Below are 5120 nucleotides of genomic sequence, written 5' to 3'. Positions count from 1 at the left end.
CCAGACCTCAGAAAGGACAAATATGAAAGGAAAGGAAAAGACATGGCAGAGAAATTCTGGAGACAGCAACCAGATTTTTGGAAGAGATGAAAATAGAGACAAGGAAAAGAACCTTGGTGACCTTAATTTTCAAGTCTAGGTGAAACTGTTTTTAACAGAAAGGGAAGCTAGAAGCTATAGCTGGTGTGAGAAAGAAGACACTGCTGGGTTTAATTTGAGGCATGTGTTGGGTTTGATGCACTGGTAGGGACCACATTTAGAAACATCCCCAGGTAACTGAATGTGCTGAAGGGTGGTGCCATGGAGCTCTCAAGAAGTAGGAAGTGGAACTGAGGAGCCATGTGCAGAGGCAATGGGAGCAGTTGAGGTAATCAAGAGAAATGGAAGAGAAGTCAAGTCACAGAGAAGGGCATCCTCACAAGATGTCAATGTGAAAGTAGGGGAAGAGCCCACAGAGGGGAAGGAGAGGAGGCAGAGGCAGGAGACTGGTGCCTCATGGCATTGGAGAACCCAGAACCCAAAGAAGATGGCATCTGCATTTACCTGGTTTTAGGAACAAGGAGATAGTTGTGATCACAGAAAAGGAAATTTCTGGAGAGGGGTAAGGGTGACCAATACAGAGCAAATATGAAAGACAACCACCAAGGAATGTGAAAGCAAACGCAAGAATCACCAAATTCTCCCACTTATAAAGTACAAGTTTCTAACATAACTACAACTAGCTAGAGCCCCACTCACAGGCTGGCTGAGAAATTCCTTCTCTTGGGAGCTCCACTTCCTCTTTCAATATCAGTCTGTTTTAGCCATCTGTCCACTCTTAATTATACCAAAGAGGACTGGGACTTTCTCCACCTTTGGGCCAGGAAAAAAAAAAAAAAGAGTCGGTACATCCTATTATGGAGACACAGAAACAAGTATGAGGAGTCTCCAGGGACACGAGAATGGAGGCTCGAGGTCCAGCTGCCCCGCAGACTTCCTTCCAGAGCTGGCCTTGCAGAGAGCGAGCTCTCTCGCATGTCTTAGGGAATGAGAGGCCCCAGACCATTGTTTGGGGCTGTGAGATAAGTAGTGGCCCCAGAACGACCCATCCCAGCAATGGGTACCCAGGCGTCAGCAGGTGCCAGTGAGGCCAGTCTAGGGGCGCGTGGGGCTTTCACTCCCTCCACTTCGTCCAAGACGTATGGCAGCAGATGTTAGAGCGGGGGAACTCGTTTACAGGCAAAGAGAGACCTGGCCTGGCTATAAGATGCTCCCAGTTGGGAAGACAGAAGATGAAGAGACTCAGGTAGTCCCCTCCTACCTCCAGGAAGTCACCTTTGGGAAGAGTGAGCCATATGGAACAAGTCAAGCCCCAGGAACAAGTACAGCGGTGTTCCAGATGGTCAACTGAAGCCAAAACCCAGGAAGGCTTCCAGGAAGAAGGGAGAGTACAAGAGCCCCTAAGAACAGGAGGGTAAGGCAGACAGCGAGGGCTCCCAGGGCAGAAGGGGTGCTCCTTGCAGGCCAGAATCTAGAGGTAGTGAAGCCCAAGGTACTGAGCCGGGGGGATGGGAGTGCGGCCCGAGAGGGTCCCCGGCAGAGAAGGTGGAGAGCGGGGAGGCGGAGGGCTGGCTGCCAGGTGCTGACGAGGGCAGCCTGGGGCTCCGAGCATTCTCTTCCTCCTCGGCCACACTCAGTGGCTTGTTCGATTTCTCCGTCCGTGTCCGGCTGACTTGGCTTTGGCGGGAGGACCGAGCTCTGGAGGGACCTGCTCATCGAGAGACTACCAAATGCCTATTTTATTTTCTCCAGCGTTGGCTCAGGGCAGGATGTCTCCTCCGGTCCGTGGCTGGCTGTCTTCATAACTGTGCTTTGATTGCCCCGTTTCTCCCAAGGGTTTTGGTCTTTACAACCTATTCCATTTGAAGGACTGCTGAGGCCTGGGGCCCCGGGAGTCTGTGCAGCAGGGAGCCTCCCCCTGGCTCTGGTCCAGCATCCCAGGAGCCAGCCCCCCAGGTGAGGACAGGTGGGGCACGCCCAGGCCCACGCGGACTTTGCCTGAGCCGTGCGCACAAAGGGAGTGAATGAGGATGGAAACCCAGCGCGTGCTCCACCCACCAGCAGCTTCCACGTGGATGAAGGGGCACCTTTGTCTGACTCCTCGGGGAGGGCCATGTGGGCTAGTAGTAGCCCCGGCTCCTCCCTGCAGCCCAAGCCGGAGAGGGGCAGCCGTTCATGGGTCAGGGTACCACCTCGCTCCCCAGAGATCCCCCCCCACTGAGTCCTACTCTCCTTCCCCAGATCCCACAGGGCTCAGTTGGTCCCTCTCAGAGAACAGCTGTGTTCTGGTCTTCAGAACAATACTTCTCAAACCTTAGCGTGCCTCAGAATGATCTGGAATACTCACTAAAACACTAGTTCCTGGGTCCCGCCTTCACAGTTCTGATTCAGCAGAGCTTGGAATTTGCAAGGATTCGCATTTTATAACATGTTCTCAGATGCTGCTGATGCTGCTGGTCCGGGGGCCACAGTTGGAGAAACACTCTCATGGCTCCTCCTCCTGGCTCAGGGAGAGGATGAAACCACCTCAAGGGCAGCCTCCCAGCCCCACGCAGCCTGGGTGTTCAATCAATACGTATCGATTTTACTGAATGGGAGCAGTGAAGGGTAGATTGTTGATTGACTCTGGGATCCCATGAACAACTGGCTCCTTTGTGTCCAGCCCTATTAAGTTAATGGGAAGCTCAAGGGCACGGGCAGCGTAAAATGTGCAGGGAGGCAGGGCTTGACAGTCCGCAGTGGTGAACTCTGGAGAACCTCCTTCCAAATCGTCAGAAATAATAAAATAATAATGGTAGCCACCAATTATTAAGCCTCCTCTCCACGCCAGGCCCTGAGCCGAGCTCCTCATGCAACCAGCCAACGAGGCTGCGAAGGGGGCACCGCCTGCACCCCCCATTTTACACGTGAAGGTAAGAGGATCTCAGCCCAAGGTCCCACAAGCAATGGGACAGCCCAGAGCTCCAAGCCCGGGTGCATCTGTGTGCCCTGCCACACTGCCTCCCCGGGGACACAGAGGAAGCCGGAGCTCGGAGGAGGCACGCTCCTGAGGAGAGTAGTCACAGCCTGGACAGAGAATCGAGTGTGTGGAATCAAACAGCCTGATTCTGAAAGCTCGGCCTGCTGTTGACCCAGTGCACAAACTCGGGCCATCCCTTCACTGCAGGGCCTCAGTTGTCTGAACTGTGAAATGGAGCTAATGCCAGCCCGGGGATGCTATGGGATGCAATGAGAACGGACACAAAATGCCTGGCACAGCGTCTAGCTCTTCCTAAGGGCTCAGTCGTGTTATTATCTCTTGAAACGGGTGCCCTCTTCAAGTCCATGTTCCGGAGTGACAACTCAGAGGCACATTTAGAAATTTTGTCCAACAACCCTGCGGCAGAGCTGAGGCGGGGAATGAAGAAGCAGGTGCAGACAGCTACAAAGAGGCTATTGTCATAGTCCCACTGAGGCCTCAGCTCAGCAGGGCGGGCAGGAGGGTGGGTGTACAGAACTCAAACACCCACAGTCACTTAGAGAATCAACTCGAGGGCCCCCACGTCCCCAGAAGTGGAAAGGGGTGGCAGTTCTAGAAACCTTTATTCAAGGGAGTGGCCATGCCTAGTGAACACCCACCCGCAGGAGTTGAGCCTGTAGGATGCCACACGGAAGTCTATGACTCCAATATGCCGGGGGCTTCACCTCCAGAAGCCCTCTGTGTCACTGTCCCCAGACCAGCAAGGGGAGAAGAAACCCAGGAGGTCCCCAGATGGCCTGAAAGACAAGCTAATACAGTGGGCATTGGGGGAACACACTCCTGTGTCTACAAGCACAGCTGTGACTGGCCAGCAGTAACCTTGACTTCTGTGAGCCTCAGTGTTCTTATCTATAAAATGGAATGATAGAAGTGAGGCCTATATTCAGGCTTGCTGGGGGAGATGCATGCTGAGCTCTTAGCCACAAGGTTTGCCATCGAGCAAGCTTTATAAATACTAGCAGCTATTACGCTTCGTAATACTAGCAGTTATTACGTTCCGGGAGATCTTAGAGAAGGCTACAAACACTGGGTCTCAGCTTTCTCATTCCTAAATGAGTATGTTAATAGAATTTATCCCCAAAAAACTGTTTCAAAAATGAAATAAGGAGCATCTGGGTGGTTTAGTGGTTGAGCGCCTGCCTTTGGCTCAGGTTGTGATCCTGGGGTCCTGGGATCGAGTCCCACATCTGGCTCCCCACAGGGAGTCTGCTTCTCCCTCTGCCTGTGTCTCTGCCTCTCTGTGTGTGTCTCTCATGAATAAATAAATAAAATCTTTTTAAAAATGAAATGAGATCATGTATATCATGGTCTTAGCATACAGTAAGCACTCAATAAGAGTTAGAGATGATTTGTAACCAGAAGCACAGATAACCCCACAGCGAGGGTGGTCAGCTGTCCCCATCTGCCAGGGACCAGTGCTAAACTCTTTAGCACTAAGAGTTTCGTGTCCTGGAAATCCCTCTGTCTCAAGCAAACCAGGACAGTTGGTCACCCTCCAGCAGCCCGCGGGCCTGGAGCCCTACTTGCTCTCCCAGACAGTGGACGGGGCATTTCTGCCTATGTCAACCTACCTCTTGGAAGTGAGGCCAGGCTCTGAGCTGCCCCTGGAGTCTAAGGGGCCCAGGATTCCAGGGCCAGTGTTCTTGGGACAAAGGGTCTCAGCAAGGCTCAGAGAGTCCCAGAGACAGAGTCTGGGTCCACATTCAGACTTCGGTAGGTGACAGACCCCAGGCCAGATCCCAAGCAGAGGGACAGAACGAAGGGACAGTGGGGATGCTCTCTGAGGGTCCTGCTGGAATCAGAGCCGGGAGGGAGCTGACATGAATAATGCAGGAGAGGAAGCGCAGGGCGGGAGGAGCTGCCACTGGCGCCCAGCCTGTTCCCAGCCAGGCTGCTGCGGAGCACGAAGCCTCCCAGCTGAGCCTGGGAAGCAGTTATCACTGGTGGGTGATTAAGTTACTAATCCTTCAGGGAGAAGACATTTAGAGGCCCATATTAAAGCAGCGCGCGGCAAAATTACATTCCGTTTCAATTTAGTTTAGCAATTCCCGTGATTTAGTTA

This window comes from Canis lupus, chromosome 24, assembly GCF_011100685.1.
Source record: "Canis lupus familiaris isolate Mischka breed German Shepherd chromosome 24, alternate assembly UU_Cfam_GSD_1.0, whole genome shotgun sequence".
Classification (NCBI taxonomy): Eukaryota; Metazoa; Chordata; class Mammalia; order Carnivora; family Canidae; genus Canis; species Canis lupus.
This window is presented reverse-complemented; position numbering follows the sequence as displayed.